Source organism: Lepus europaeus, chromosome 10 (genome assembly GCF_033115175.1).
Source record: "Lepus europaeus isolate LE1 chromosome 10, mLepTim1.pri, whole genome shotgun sequence".
Taxonomy (NCBI): Eukaryota; Metazoa; Chordata; class Mammalia; order Lagomorpha; family Leporidae; genus Lepus; species Lepus europaeus.
This window is the reverse complement of record NC_084836.1, coordinates 44202688-44219806: the sequence shown is the minus strand read 5'-3', so window position 1 is coordinate 44219806 and position 17119 is coordinate 44202688. Positions and strand designations below refer to the sequence as shown.

The following is a 17119-nucleotide window of genomic DNA, read 5'->3' as shown; positions in this document are numbered from 1 at the left end:
TCAATAGGCTAATCCTCCGCCTTGTGGTGCCGGCACACCGGGTTCTAGTCCCGGTTGGGGCGCCGGATTCTGTCCTGGTTGCCCCTCTTCCAGGCCAGCTCTCTGCTATGGCCCGGGAAGGCAGTGGAGGATGGCCCAAGTGCTTGGGCCCTGCACCCGCATGGGAGACCAGGAGAAGCACCTGGCTCCTGGCTTTGGATCAGCGCGATGCGGCGGCCATTGGAGGGTGAACTAACGGCAAAAAGGAAGACCTTTCTCTCTCTCTCTCTCTCACTCTCACTCTCCACTCTGCCTGTCAAAAACAAAACAAAACAAAACAAAAACAAAAAAAAAACAACTCCTCTTTCTACAGTCTTTAGGATCTGATGCTTTTTTTTTTTTTTTTAAGATTTATTTATTTGAAAGTCAGAATTACACACAGAGAGGAGAGGCAGAGACAAAAGAGCAGAGAGAGAGAGGTCTTTCATCCACTGTGTCACTCCCCATTTGACTGCAATGGCTGGAGCTGGCCGATCCAAAGCCAGGAGCCAGAAGCTTCTCCAGGTCTCCCATGCAGGTGCAGGGGCCTAAGGACCTGGGACATCCTCTACTGCTTTCCCAGGCCATAACAGAGTTGTATCAGAAGTGGAGCAGCCAGCACTTGAACTGGTGCCCATGTGGGATGTTGGCACTGCAGGTGGAGGCTTTACCCGCTATGCCACAGCGCCGGCCCCCAGTGCCTTTTTTTAAAAAAAAAAATCAAAATGCTGTTGTTCATATGATTGTAACTTAGATTTTTTTCTTTTTTTTTTATTTGACAGGTAGAGTTTTAGACAGTGAGAGAGAGAGACAGAGAAAGGTCTTCCTTCCAGTGGTTCACTCCCCAAATGGCTACCATGACCGGCGCTGCGCCGATCTGAAGGCAGGAGCCGGGTGCTTCTTCTTGGTCTTCCATGCGGGTGCAGGGGCCCAAGGACTTGGGCCATCTTCTTCTGCACTCCCGGGCCACAGCTGAGAGCCAGACTGGAAGAGGAGCAACCGGGACTAGAACCCGGTGCCCATATGGGATGCTGGCGCTGCAGGTGGAGGACTTTCCAAGTGAGCCACGGCGCCGGCCCCTGTAATTTAGATTTTAAAATACCATATCTTTAGCATAGTAACCACTGAATGAAAATATGTATACATATAATTAAAGTTGGGGCTTATTTGTGACTTCATGAATTGTGGTGAAGTCAAAGTTGACAATTACTGATGTATAGGTTGAGAAAATTGTATTTTACTGTTGAGAAATGCCATTTTCTTTTTTGGTTTATTTATTTAGCTCATTATTTTTATTTACCTTGAGAAAATAATTTCAAAAGTATTAAAAACTGGACTGTGGGGGGTGGTGGCTATAATAGCATATAGATTAAAAGTATGAGCAAGTGGTTTTAGGGTCCTTGGATTCAAATCTCCATTCTGCCATTAGCTTTGCGGCCCTGGGTAAGTTACTGAACTCTGTGTCCCAAATTTACAAGCTAAATTGGGGTATAACAGCACCCACTTTATGAGTTTGTTGTAAGAATCAAATAATTACATGCTAATTGCTGTTTTTGGCAATTAGTAAATGCAGTGAATGTTAGCTATTAATGGTGTGGTAAGAAATCAGTAATATCTCAGTTTGGTAAATAAAGCAATACTATATGTATATTGGATATGGAGGCAGCTGTCTAAAATAATTAGTATTGATTGTCTTGATATTAAAAAGAAGAAGAGCAGAGGACTTTTTATTCTAAAATTCTTTTGTACTGTGTGATTTAAAAGTTCTGTACTTTGAGATGCAGTGTTTTTTGAGCATGTAAGTGTAGTATTAATCCTTTGATAGGCCACAAAATAATTTGATTTACAAAATAGCACCTTTTAAAATGATAAATGATTGATTTATTAATGTCCTTCAAATACCTTAGGGTAAAGGTGAGTGTATGAGTCTATTTCCTGTTACCATAACAAAATACCAGAGGCTGGGTATTTTGTAAAGGAAAGTGGTTTAACTCATCGATTTGGAGACGGAAAGTACCAGATTAGGTAGCCTCGTCTCTTTGGACTTTGGGCTGGGCCTCCTGGCAGAAAGATGGTTTCATAGTGGCGACTGTGCATGAGGAAGAGAGAACATGATGGACAAGAAGTCAGAGGGTGGGAGGGATGTGTTTTTTTAACTTAAAAAAAGTTTATATATGTATTAATTATATAATTAATGGACATGTAGTAGTTGTACATATATATGGAGGACAGTGTGTATTTCAGTACATGTGTAATGATCAGATCAGGGTAATTGACGTATTTATCATCTTGGACATTCATCATTTCTGTGTGTTGGGAAGTTTTGCCCTTTTCACAACCACTTGATTTCATAAGAACTCGGTCCAGAAGATCTCACTAATCCCTTCTGAGGTCAGCACTCTTGGTGACTTAACCATCTTTCCCTAAGCCCCACCTTCTAAAGCTGCTACCACTTAATACCACCATGTTAGGGACCAAGCTCTTAGTGTATGAACCCTTAGGTTACAAGCACCTCCAAACCATAGCACTCTCTCTCTCATTCTCTGTGTGTGTGTTTATTTTTTTAATTAAAAATGAATTATGCCTCTCCATTGTTGTAGAGACCATCCTAAGGTTCTGTTAAGATAAGTTTGAACAGTTAAGGTGTCAGAGGCAGAGTTACAGAGGGAGGGAGACATAAACAGGTCTTACATCTGCTGGTTCACTCCCCAAATGGCTACAGTGGCCGTAGCGGGGCCGATCCGAAGCCATTTTTTCTGGGTCTCTCACATGGGTGCAGGGGCATAAGCACTTGGGCCATCTTCTGCTTTCCCAGGCCATCAGCAAGGAGCTGGATTGGAAGTGGAGCGGCTGGGACTCAAACTGGTGCCCATATAGGATGCTGCTACTGCAGGCAGATGCTTAACCTACACCACAGTGCTGGCCCCAATGGAGTATGCTTTTAACAGAACCTCCAACAGTCACATGATCCAAAAAGGAATTTCACCATGAAGTTATGTAAAGTTTTCTTTCAAAGTGTCATTTAATTACAGTGTTATTTCATGATTATATTTTATTACAGATGGATAATTTAAGAGTAAAATAGCAAATATTTTAATTTTGAAGTTTGTAAAGTCATGATTCAAGGCAGTATTTATATGCACAAATAAAATTTATACCCAGTGGAATAATTATCCAGTCCTAGGATAATATCTTCTTGGAAAAAAAAAGCTTTAAGCAGCTAATTTGCAAATTACAGTGAAACTTCAGCCTTCTTCAAAGGAGATAATGTGAAGAACTTAAATATCTTGAGTTATGGCTGGTTAAACGGAGTACCTTTTTTTGTTTTAATCCTTGTTGAAAATTTGCCAAATGAATTACTCAACTTGCTAAGATTAATGAATATTGAATATAATACAGTCTATCTTTGATGAATCAGGATATTGTCATATTTTAGGATATTTTACTGATTATCAGTGATATTGTTGAGGATGTGGAGATGATAGAACTAAATGTGCCTGAAGCATTTTTTTAAGATATGCCAGAAGGCTTTTTTTTTTTAAGTCAGTTTTATTGTAAGAAAAAAAATCAAGTGAACCAAACTTCTGATGGAGATGCCACTACACATCATTGTGTGAGTTTAAAAACTAAACTAAATAATGAGTTTAGTTTTTTGATGATGAGCACTTAGTAATTTAGGAAGGATCCACTGAGACACCAAAACTATCCCTGAGGTGAAGACAGGAGTATCTTGTTAAAATTTTCTGGTTGCAAATGTCAGCAGCCTTGTGAATTTACTATCTCAAATAACCCAAACACAGGATGGCAGGGCTATAGTGATTTAGGGTATGCCTGTTATCTTGGTAGTAGCACAATGATAGGGCAAGCTCATTTGAATGGAGTTAGGGGAAGGATAGTTTTATTTGGAAAGGAACAGAGATTGCAGAGAGAAAGAGAGACAGACAAAAACACGCGCGTGCGCGTGCACACACACACACTCACTCAGTGAAAGAGAGACCTTGCATTCATTGGTATGCTCTCCAGATGACAACAATGTCTAGGGCTGGGCCAGCCAGGAGCCTGAACTCCCATCTGTGGGTGGTAGGGTCCTAATAGTACTTTGGCCATCTTCCGCTGCTTTCACTTTTGCATTAGCAGAGAGCTGGATCTGAAGTGGAACAGCCAGGACAAACTGGTGCTCAGATGGGGTGCTGGTATTGCAGGTGGCAGTTTACCCCATTGTGTCACAACACTGGCCCCTTGTCCTCTACATTCTTATGGGAAGAACTGTCGTATTTGCTTTGCTTCTAACTTTCTAGATTGTTTTTTTATTCTTTTATACTTTAAGAGATGTTCTAATTACATCAAACCCATTTATTTCTCACAATATATGTTTTAGTTTGAGCTACTGAATAACATTTTTTGAATGATTTAGATCAGGAGTTGGCAGACTTTCTATAGAGGGTCAGGTAGAGCTTTGTGGGCCATATGGTCTTTGTAGTAACTACTCAACTCTGCAGTTGTATGAAAGCAAGCAGCCATAAGCAATGTGGAAATGAATGGGTGTGCTGTGTTCTCATAAAACTTTATAAGATCAGGGGTTGGCAAATTATGACCTGTGGGCAATAATTTGTCATGCCCTAACCTGGACAATATGTAAAAAACAGAGTTGATTGAATATTACTTGTTAATCACTAGTTAGCTATGGTTGCAGATGTCCTCGTTTATGTTTTGTTTTTAAATTTTTAATAGTTTTTTTTTTTTTTTGAGTAAGCTTAGGTTGATGGCAAAATGGAGCAGAAAGTACAGAGAGATCCATTTACCTCATCCCTACACATGCATAACCTTCGCATTAACATCCTGCACCAGAGTGGTACCTTTGTTACAAAAAATGAGGCTTTGTCATCATCTGAACTCCATATTTTATGTTAGGACTTATTTTTGTTGCTGTGTGTTCTGTGGATTTGAACAAATGCCTAATAACACATATCTACCATTCCAAATGTTCTCAACTTACTATGGTTTGACTTAGTGAGTTTTTGACTTTATGATTGTGTGAAAGTGGTGGGCATTCAGTAGAAAATGTATTTGGAATCATGATTTTGATCTTTTCCTGGGCTAGCAATTTACATCAAGATACTCTTCTTGTGATGCTGGGTGGAGGTTGGGAGCCAAAGCTCCCAGTCACCTGTGTGATCATGAAGGAGAACAACCTATACTCTGCAGTAGGTATAGTAAAGTGCATTTCAGTTTACGATGTGTTCAGTTTGCTGTGACTTCATGCAGATATGACACCTTCATAAGTCAAAGGACATCTATATATTGTCTTACAATGTAGTTTACTATTGTAAAATTCCTCCCTGCTCTGCATATTCACCCATCCCTTCCCCCTAAATTGTGGCAGCCCTTGATCGATCGTTTTACTGTCTTGGTAGTTTTGCCTTTTCTAGAGTGTCATAAAGTTGGAATCATACAGTATGTAGCTTTTCATACTTCTTTGACTTGGTAATTTTCATTTAAGTTTTTCATGTCTTTCATGGCTTGACAGCTCATTTTTTTTGTCACTGAATATTTGAAGGTACTTCAAAAAATTTTGGAAAAGTGGAATTAAAAGATGAGTGCAAGATTTTTTGAAGTCCATATATACTCACATAGTTTTCTGTTGTGTGTATTTGCCACAGTTTATTTGTCCATTCACCTAGTGAAGTACATGTTGAGTGATTCCAAATTTTGCTCATTTGTTTTTCACAGTAGTTCTGGAAAGTATGTGTTGTTGAACTATTTACAGATTAGGAAACAGAGAGGTCAACTCATTAATAAATGAGTTTACATCTATAGTAGTTGGCAGAGAGTTTGTATTGGAACCTAAATTCTGACTCTCAAACCCATATATACTTTGCCATATAGGGTCAAAATGATTTATTTCTAATTTTAATTTTTTTATAAAATGTAGGGGAAAATCTCCACCAGTCACCATCAGTTCTTCCTTAATTTTTTTTTTCTTTTTTTTGCAGCTGCTTTTGAACTCTTAACTTCCAAACCTGCCTGCTTCATGGGGAAAGCCATCTCCCATGGGAGCAGAGTCAGTGGGGTGGGAGGCCACATTAAGTTTCTCAGGACCCTGGGCTCATTGGCACTAGGCTCCTGGTTCCTTCTTCTCAGCCACCCCCTCTGCTCTTCCTAGTATCACTCCTTATGCTTCTTCTTCTTTTTCTTCTTCTTTGCTGCCTTGCTGTGTTTGGGTGTGTGCCTGGCCCTCTTGCCTGCATCACTGTCAGAGTCTGAGCTGTCAGAGTCAGATGACTTCCTGTCCCTATCTTTCTTTTTCTTCTTTTCTTTCTTTCTTTTTCTAGAAGAATTCTTTCTGGGGTCAGGCTTCTCAAATTCTTCTGACTTTTCCTCTTCCTTCTCTTCTTCCTCATCAGGTATCAGAGTATCTGGTCCCACCTGGCTGCATGAAACAATCTTTTGCAAAGTGACCTTTACAGCTACACTTGCAGGTAGTGTTCAGAACAGTCTCAAGGGTATTCTGCCCAGTGTAGTCCTGGAAGGACCGCCTCCGCCTCACTTCTTGCTTAGTGATAACGTTGTTGGGATCCAGGTCTTTCCCAGTTCCTTGGTTGACAACTTTCATGGAGAGAGATACTTTTATCCTATTATTTTTCATCTCTTTTTTTTTTTTACTTATTTTTTAACATTTATTTAATGAACATACATTTCCAAAGTACAGGATATGGATTACAATGGCTCCCCCCCTCCATAACTACCCTCCTACCTGCCACCCTCCCCTTTCCTGCTCCCTCTCCACTTCCATTCACATCAAGATTCATTTTCAATTCTCTTTATATACAGAAGATCAGTTTAGTATATATTGAGTAAAGATTTCAACAGTTTGCACCCACATAGAAACACAAAGTGAAAAATACTGTTGGAGTACTAGTTATATCATTAAATCACAATGTACAGCACATTAAAGACACAGATCCTACACGAGGAGTAAGTGCACAGTGACTCCTGTTGTTGACTTAACAAATTGACACTCTTGTTTATTGCATCAGTAATCACCCTAGGCTCTTGTCATGAGATGCCAAGACTATGGAAGCCTTTTGAGTTCACCAACTCTGATCATAATTAGACAAGGTCATAGTCAAAGTGGAAGTTCTCTCCTCCCTTCAGAGAAAGGTACCTCCTTCTTTGATGACCTGTTCCTTCTACTGGGATCTCACGCAGGGAGATCCTTCATTTAGGTCTTTTTTTTTTTTTTTTTTTTGCCAGAGTGTCCTGGCTTTCCATGCCCGAAATACTCTCATGGGCTTTTCAGCTGGATCTGAATGCCTTAAGGGCTGATTCTAAGGTCAGAGTGCTGTTTAGGACATCCGTCATTCTATATTTTTCATCTCTTGACCAGTAAGCTTCACCCACACTTTGTCTCCAACATCTACTATCTTTGAGGGCTTATCTACCCAACAGGATGACATGTGAGTTCGATGGACCAGGCCTTGCTTCCGACAGCCTGGGATTTTGATAAAGGCTCCATAGTCTGTCACCATAGCAACTTTTCCTTGGAAAATAGTGTAGAGAGCAGGCAAGTTTTCCATGGTTTCAGGCCTCCCTGAATTCATTCTTATTGCTCTATGGCTCCTCCATTTCTCTTCTGCTAGAGCTAATTCAAGTGTCTTGGCATCAGCTTCAGGTCTCTCCTAATTTTTTTTTTTTTTAAGATTTTTTATTTTATTTGAGAGGTAGAGTTACAGAGGGAGAGAGAGAGGTCTTCCTTCCATCGGTTCACTCCCCAAATGGCTGCAACAGTCGGAACTGTGCTGTTCCAAAGCCAGGAGCTTCTACCAGGAGCTTTTTCCCACGTGGGTGTAGGGGCCCAAGGACTTGGGCCATCTTCTACTGCTTTCCCAGGCCATAGAAGAGAGTGGGATTGGAAATGGAGCAGCTGGCGCCCATATGGGATGCTGGCGCCGCAGGCAGAGGATTAACCTGCTGCGCCAAGGGCCAAGGCACCTGCCCTTTTCTTCCCTAGTATTACAGGAGTTAAGGGAAGACTGATTTTTGGTGTCTGCTCTACTGCGGCTTAATTAACCCTTTGACTTCCTTAAAGATCCTCCTTTACAAAATTTCCTTTTATTCAGTTGGTTCTTTCTCCTGTTTGGTATCAGTTAATAATCATTAATTCTTGGAAAGGAAGTGCCTTCCACTGAAGTAACTATACGTGTAGATGAGGTTGGCAATAGAGACTCTCAGTTTTATGGTATCTGTGGAACTTGCTAGTGATAAGATATGAAGAAGTGCTTTGGGTCCCACTATCATTTGTATTATTTGTGCAGGGCCACATTTTCCTGCTTAATAGGGGCATATTTCAGGGAAAATAATGTAGTGCAAATGCTACAACCAGCAGATAGTAGTGGTATAATCTCGGGCAAATTACCCTCTGGGTGTCAGTGTTCTTATCTGGAAAATGGGAATAATAATAGCATCCACCTCTGGTTCTTTTGAGGTTAAATTAGTGCATTTTGTAATTTAAACATGCATGTATTTTGCATCTTAATATCTCTGAAATTGGGATTTATGCTTTATGGTTAATGATGCCTGTTGACTTGGCCAAGTGTCAGTAGTAATAAATTGTTACTGTGTATGCGTGGGGTTATTCCTCATAGCATGATTGTACCTGCAAAGACACCATTTCATCCAGCAATCTGTTTAGGGAACATTTGAGAAAGAATTATGTTTCATAGTTAATTTATTTGTGAGTAATGTCTGGTGAAATCAAAAAAGTACACCATCAAAACTAGCCAAATATATGTAGTAGCTAAGAAGGAAATATCAGAGATAATAGTGACAGAATCTTTTTTTTTTTTTTCGTATTATTTATTTGAAAGGCAGAGTTACAGAAGGAGAAAGAGAGAGAGAGAATGAATATGAATCTTCCATCTGCTGTTTTGTTCCTCAAATGGCCTCAATGGCTGGGCTGGATCAGGCCAAAGCCAGGAAGCCTGTAACTCCATCTGGTCTCCCACTTGGATAGCAGTGGCCTAAGCACTGGGCCATCTTCTGCTAGTTTACTTTGCACATTAGCAAGAAGTTGGCTCTTTTTTTTTTTTGGACAGGCAGAGTGGACTGTGTGTGAGAGAGAGAAAGGTCTTCCTTTACCATTGGTTCACCCTCCAATGGCCGCTGTGGCCGGCACACTGCGCTGATCTGAAGCCAGGAGCCAGGTGCGGGTCTCCCGTGCGGGTGCAGGGCCCAAGGACTTGGGCCATTCTCCACTGCCCTCCCGGGCCAGAGCAGAGAGCTGGACTGGAAGAGGAGCAACCGGGACAGAATGCGGTGCCCCGACTGGGACTAGAACCCAGTGTGTTGGCACCGCAGGCGGAGGATTAGCCTAGTGAGCCATGGCACCAGCCAGAAGTTGGCTCTTAAGTGGAGCAGTTGAGACTGGAACTAGCACTCAGATGGGATGCTGGCTATACAGGTGATGGCTTAAACCCTTGCACCATAGTACATGCCCCAATCACAGATTCTTTTTTTTTTTTTTTTTTTTGACAGAGTGGACAGTGAGAGAGAGACAGGGAGAAAGGTCTTCCTTTTCCATTGGTTCACCCCACAATGGCTGCTGCAGCCAGCGCACCGTGCTGATCCGAAGCCAGGAGCCAGGTGCTTCTCCTGGTCTCCCATGCGGGTGCAGGGCTCAAGCACTTGGGCCATCCTCCACTGCACTCCCTGGCCACAGCAGAGAGCTGGCCTGGAAGAGGAGCAACCGGGACAGAATCCGGTGCACCGACCGGGACTAGAACCTGGTGTGCTGGCACCGCAGGTGGAGGATTAGCCTTGTGAGCCACAGCGCCTGCCCAACAGATTCTTTTAAGAAAAGTTCTGTGCTCCAGTGTTCTTGGTAGTTCATGAAGAATACTGTGATAAAACACAGCGGCATTGACCATTCTAAACTGAACTGTGATTCAGAAGAGGCCAACCTTCAATGAAGGTTTAGGTATTAAATAACCAGTTTACTTATTTATCTACTTTTTAAAAAAATTATTTATTCAAAGAGTTACTAGTTTTTTAAAAATATTTTTGACAGGCAGAGTTAGACAGTGAGAGAGAGACAGAGAGAAAGGTCTTCCTTCTGTTGGTTCACCCTCCAAATGGTCGCTATGGCAGGTGTGCTGCGGCTGGGGCACCGCGCTGATCCGAAGCCAGGAGCCAGGTGCTTCTCCTGGTCTCCCATGCGGGTGCTGGGCCCAAGGACCTGGCCATCCTCCACTGCCTTCCCGGGCCAGAGCAGAGAGCTGGACTGGAAGAGGAGCAACCTGGACAGAATCCGGTGCCCCAACCGGAACTAGAACCCTGTGTGCCGGCGCCACAGGCGGAGGATTAGCCTAGTGAGCCGCAGCGCCAGCAAAGAGTTACTACTTTGATACTACCAAAAGAGTAATGTATTACAAAAGCCTATCTAAATAAGACTATGAAAGATCTTTTATTGGTATAAATAATCCTCCAATTAATGTAAATAAAAATTTTAGGGGATAAGAAAGCATCATATAGCAATTTGATTGACATTGTTTTCTTGTTAGTGGTAAATACATTACCGGTGTATGTTAACTCACAGCATCTATGATTCTGAAATTCTTGCTCTAGATGAAGTTTAGATCAATGGTAGGCAAGTAGAGTTGGTGATTAGTGTTTTATGTTCTATGTTTTCTACAGTTCAGGATTATGAAGGAGCACATGTATCATTGTTAATCCTGCTTTTACCTTGGAGATTTTATCTCTCTCTTAGCTATACTGAAATTATAGATACTCGTTATCTTTACTCATAATTGTATAAGTAAAATCATGAATAAATTGTAAGCATTGTATTTTATGGAAATTTTGCTTTCTGTTTGGACACCTGTAACATAAATATTCAAGATCTTCCAGCTGTTTGTGAGAAATTAATTAACTTGATTTCAGAAGTTGTCAGTATTTAAACTTATTTTTCCTTATTAATGTCCTTTTTTTCCTGTGGATAATTGAATTTAACCAAGTACAAAAAGAAACAAATTTGAGGCAAAAAAAATTTGGCAAACAGAATCCATCCAGCCACCGCATCTAGGGTGGCTGACCAGATATAAACTTAAACCTTCTGAATTATTATTGTCCTATAACCTGATACTATTGTTAAATAGTACAGTCATCCCTCGGTATCTGCAGGGATTTGGTTCTAGCAACTGCAACGTGGAAACCAAAATTTCCTGATGCTCAAGTCCCTTAATTGAAATAATAAAATATTTGCATATAACCTAGGCACATCCTCCTGTATACTTTACATCATCTCTAGATTACTTATAATACTTAATACAAAGTGAATGCAAATAATTCGTTGTTATGCTATATTGTTTAGAGAATAACAAGCATAACTGTCCAGTACAGTTGCAGTTGTTTTTCCCCTGAATATTTTTGACATGTGGTAGGTTGAATTTGCTGCTATGGCACCCACATATGGAAGGCAGGCTGTATATGAGTTTTCAAGATATCAGAAACTTAAGCACCAGCTTGGATATTGTAGTCTTTAAAAAGTGATATGATTATTGTCAAATTTAAATAGTACTGTAGGGTATATAGAAGATGAAAATCTCATAGCTCCTCATTCCCTGCAAACACATAATTTCAGTTCTCAGAGGTAACAATACTTTTGAATGCGTTCAGAAGTTTTCTATGCCTATATAAATGTATATTTTATGTAAGTACTTGTCTGTACTTAATTCCTTGTACTTTCATTATGTAAGTGGTATATGTTATAGAATTTGTATTTTTTCTTAATACAGTTTGGACATAGTTCTGTTTTAGCACATGAATGTTTTTCATTCTTTGTGATGATGTTGACATGCATTGTCCAATTATGTAGTCACCAGTGATATGTAGCTGTTTAAAACTGCTTAAAATGAATAAAATTGAAGATTCAGATTCTCAGTCATACTAGTTGGATTTCAGGTGGTTATTAGCTGTGTATGACTAGTGGCTCCTGTGTTAGCACAAAATTAGAGGAAATGTCCATAGCAGCAGAAAATTCTTCTGGACAACATCAGCAGTTTTTAAAACAAATTGTCAATCTTTTAAAAAATCTTTTGAACTCTAACTGCTTATTGAAACATATAACTTTGATGTGTATTAACTTTATATGTAGTTTACATATTTTAAATGTTTAACTTGATAAATTTACAGAGAATTGTAGAGCCAGAGAGAGAAAGAGAGGTCTTCCATTCCGCTGGTTCACTCCCCAAATGACCACAACGGCCAGAGCTGAGCTCATCCGAATCCAGGAGCCAGGAACTTCTTCTGGTTCTCCCACATGGGTCCAGGGGCCCAAGGACTTGGGCCAACTTCCACTGCCTTCCCAGGCCATAGCAGAGAGCTGAATCATAAGTGGAGCAGTTGGGATTCAAACTGGTGCCCATATGGGGTACAGGCACTGCAGGCCAGGGCTTTAACCTGTTGTGCCACAGCGCTGTTATTTATTTTAAATAAAGCTGCTTTAAACATTTGTGTACAGGTGTTTATGTCAACATAAATCAATTTCTCTGGGATAAATACCCAGGAGTGCAATTACTTTGTCATATGGTAATTATATATTAATATTTTTAAGAAACTGCTGAGCTATTTGCCAGAGTGGTTGGATGTTTTACCTTCCACCTAGCAGTGTATGGGTGATCTGATTTGTATTCACCCTTACCAGCATTTGTCATTTATTTTCCTATGGCTATTATTATTTTGCTCTCCTTTTTTTGTAAAGTTTTATTTATTTAAAATTTAAATTTATTTATTTAAAGTTTTATTGTACTTTGAAAAGTACAATGAGAGAAGAAAAGAGAGACATACACAAACAGGTATCTTCTATCTGCTAGTTTACTCCCCAGATGCCTTCAATGGCCAGAGCTTGTTTGGGCGGAAACCAGGAGCCTGGAGCTCCATCTGGGTCTCCCACATGGGTGACAGGGGCCCAAACACTTGGGCCATCATTCACTGCCTTTGCAGTCATGTTAGCAGGAAGCTGGATTGGAAGTGAAGCAGCTGGGACTTGGAACTAGAACAGGCATTCCAATGCCAGTGTTGCAAGTGGCAGCTTAGCTCATGCTGCAACACCAGCCCCTACTCTCTCTCGCTAATTTGGTCCTGAAGTCTTTCTTGAGAGTGGCTATAATTCAATTAGTCACACTCTAGAAGAACCTGAGCAAGGAATTTAGAGGCCGGTAGTTAGATTCTGGTGTGTGTATCACATGAGGAAGGGCACCCAAAATACATCTTGTTAGGATAATGATAAGAATTCGATTAAACTTAAATATTCATTTGGGGAGAATTGACTTTTTACCATGTTGAGTCTTTCAGTTCATAAATATGATGTGTCTTTTTAGATCTTTTGTTTTTTATTAGTGTTTGTAGTTTTCAGCATGAAAGAATTGTACATGTTTAGTTAGACGAAATTCTGTCCCTTCATGCAAATATAAGAACTTTTCTGCTGTTAATCTTTTGTCAGTTTTTGGCTCTACAAGATAATTTCTAATAGTAAATATTTCTCTCATCTTAAAGCAAAACATCATATTTTTGTTTGATAGTACTTTATTCTGGCTTTTGCCCTATTTCTTGCTCTTTTTTATAGCAAGGGTCCTGAAAAGAGTTGTCTGTACTTGCTTTCTTCAATTCATTTCCTACCATCCTTTCCTAAATCAACTTCAGTCTGGCATGCGCCTCTAATTCATAACGTGACCTTTAGATTGATAAATCCAATGGTCGTTCTCATTCTTCTGGACCAATCAGCAACATTAATATAATTGATCTCTTCTTGCTAAATTGTCTTTGCTTCATGGAAATACAGATGAAAACTAGATAAAAGTTGATACCTATCATGTCTTTCCAAATTATGAAATCTAGTAAATCTCAGTGTAGTGAAAAGAAAACCATACATTGCTAATGAAAATGTAAATTAGTACTACCAACTTGGGAAGCAATTTATTGACTGTAAAGTTGAAGATACTCAGTCTTTTTATCCATAAGTTCCATTACTAGATGTTTACCTTAGAGACACTTAGAGATGAGACTTTTATAAGACTGTTCGTTGCAATATGTTTTACGGTAGCAAAAAGTCTGAGCAAACCTGTCTCTTAGTAGAGGGATATATATGGCTTATTCATGTAATGAAATACCATTTAGTGATGATCATGCATAAATTAGAGGGCTACAAAAATCGGCATAGAAAAATCTCAAAAATATAATGTTAAGTACAAAATAATAGATGTGAAAGTATAAGTATTGTGTGATACTGTATATATTTGTATGTAGCAGGATAGTGAATAGAATGTTTCTTGGATTTCATCATTTTTCCTTGAGCACAAGGCAAAGGATAGTAGCTGACAAAGGATCTCTGTTTTATAAACAGAGAAGCTGAACTTGCTGGGAAGTGGCCAGTTTGTCCTAGAACTCTTTTATCACTTCCAGCCTATAACAGGATAAAGAGAATTTAATGTGAGGGAAGGTTACTTGAATCATTATCAGTCCACTAGGGAGTGCTGTAATCTTTATCTTGTTCTTTCTGTGAATGGAAAACAGTTGTGTGAGAGACTGGGAAACTTTGCAGGAGGGAAGATGGCTCTCTGGCTGGATGCCAGTCATGAGTTAGCCCTCCCTTGGAGTGGACTGTCAGAGAACTCTTGGAGAAGTGTGATTGGGGTCCTCTGCTGGAGTCTGCTACTGCATTCCTGGAGAAGCATAAATGGAAGAGCTATATAAAAGACATTTACAGAGAGCCAGAGGAGAGGGCTTTTGTGCCATGAACAGCAGTGAGTCAAAGGTATTTCCTTTGGGACACTTTAGAGGCTAGATAGGATAGCGCCATCTTGAAAAAACTTGTCAAGGAGAGTTAGCTGCTCAGCAGAAGCTACCCCAGGTATGTACCACTGGAGTAGGAGAAAAGAAGGAGTATTAAGGAATGAACTGGAGAATGTCCCTTTTGATCTGATGGGTACTGACTTACTTTATTTTACATTCTTCTAATTGTTTGGGATAAGTTCATGAAAGGTTTTGTTTGCTAAAATGTTTTCACTTTATGTGTATGATTTTAAAATTTTAAATAAGGGAAAGATAGGGATAGTAATATGAACAGAACATTTGAGAAGATATTATAGGTAGGGCCAGCGCTGTGGCATAGAGGGTAAAGCCACTGCCTGTAGTGCTGGCATCCCATATGGGCACCGGTTTGAGTCCCAGTTGTTCCACTTCTGATCCAGCTCCCTGCCAGGCAGAGGAAGATGGCACAAGTATGTGGGCCCCTGCATGCATGTGGGAGACCTGGATGAAGCTCCTGCCTCCTGGCTTTGGATTGGCCCAGCTGTGGCTGTTGAGGCCATCTGAGGAGTGAACCAGCAGATGGAAGATCTCTCTTTAACTCTGCCTTTCAGATAAATACATCTTAAAAAAAAAGGGGGGGGGGGAGTACAGAGAAAGGAACTTAGATTTGTTTGGAGGAAAGTAATGAGACTTGTTGATTAGTTCATCAGACCTGAGGATGTGGGGTAAAGAATCTAAGTTGATTGATTTTTCTAGCCATTGACATTTTGATAGTTAGAAATGCCTTTGGGGCTGGTCCTGTGGCGGACCGGGTAAAGCCGCCACCTACAGTGCCGACATCCCATATGGGCGCAGGTTTGAGTCCCGGCTGCTCCACTTCCGATCTGACTCTCTGCTGTGGCCTGGAAAAGCAGTAGAGGATGGTTCAAGTCCTTGGGCCCCTGCATCCACGTGGGTGAAGAAGCTCCTGGCTCCGGATCAGCGCAGCTCCGGTCGTTGCAGCCATCTGGAGAGTGACCAGTGGATGGAAGACCTATGTCTGTCTGTCTCTCTCTAACTATACCTTTCAAATAAATAATAAATAAATAAATCTTTAAAAGAAAAAAAGGAAATTTATTTAAAGGGCTAGTGTTGTGGCCCAGTGGGTTAAGCTGCTGCTTGTGGACACCAACAGGCCATATCCAAGTGCTGGTTTGAATACCACCTACCCCACCTCTAATCCAGCTTCCTGCTAATGTATTTGGGAAGGCAGTGGAGGATGACCTGGGTACTTGATTTCCTGCCACCTCTGTGGGAGAGCAGGATAGAGATCCTGGCCCAGACCCTGGTGTTGTAGCAATTTGCAAAGTGAACCAGTAGATAGAAGATACATTTCTCTTTCCTTCTGTCTTGCCCCTGTGCTCTATTGATCTACCTTTCAAATCAATCTTTTTTTTTTCTCCCTTGAAAGAAAATGCTTTTTGATAAATAGCATAGTAACGAGGAAGAGTAAGTCATAGAGGTGGTAGAGAGACAGAAATCATTAGATGATCCTTAAAAATTGCATATTTAGAGGCAAGTGTTTGGCCTAGTAGTTAAGATGCCAGTTAGGGGCCGGCGCCGTGGCTCAACAGGCTAATCCTCCGCCTTGCGGCGCCGGCACACCGGGTTCTAGTCCCGGTCGGGGCACCGATCCTGTCCCGGTTGCCCCTCTTCCAGGCCAGCTCTCTGCTGTGGCCAGGGAGTGCAGTGGAGGATGGCCCAAGTGTTTGGGCTCTGCACCCCATGGGAGACCAGGAGAAGCACCTGGCTCCTGCCATCGGAACAGCGCGGTGCGCCGGCCGCAGCGCGCTACCGCGGCGGCCATTGGAGGGTGAACCAACGGCAAAAGGAAGACCTTTCTCTCTGTCTCTCTCTCTCACTGTCCACTCTGCCTGTCAAAAAAAAAAAAAAAAAAAAGATGCCAGTTAGGATACCCAAATTCCATATTGGAGTGCTTGGGTTTGATTTCTGCCCTGGCTCTAATTTCAGTTTGCTGCTAGTGCAGTGTCTGGGAGGCAGCAGGTGATGTCTCAAGTAATTGGGTCCCTGTCACCCATGTGGGAAACCTAGTTTCTGTCTCCAGCCCCTGACCCAGCTCTGGACGTTGCAGGCATTTGGGAAGGGAGTCAACATATGAGAGCTCTCTTTTTGGTTTCTGTTGTCTCTGTTCCTATCTCTTCTGCTTTTCAAATGCTTTTTTTTTTTTTTTTTAAGATTTATTTATTTGAAAGCTAGAGTTACAGGAAGGAGAGGCAGAGAGAGACACAAACCTGAA

General features: G+C 41.0%; 1 protein-coding gene and 1 pseudogene across 3 annotated transcripts in view; one reads left to right on the top strand and one right to left on the bottom strand.

Moving 5' to 3' along the window:
• ZDHHC17 (zinc finger DHHC-type palmitoyltransferase 17) overlaps nucleotides 1-17119 on the top strand; it is a 114268-nt gene that overhangs the window by 4996 nt on the left and 92153 nt on the right. The gene's annotated exons all lie outside the window — the stretch shown is intronic.
• On the bottom strand, nucleotides 6184-7689 carry LOC133767434 (zinc finger CCHC domain-containing protein 17-like; annotated as a pseudogene).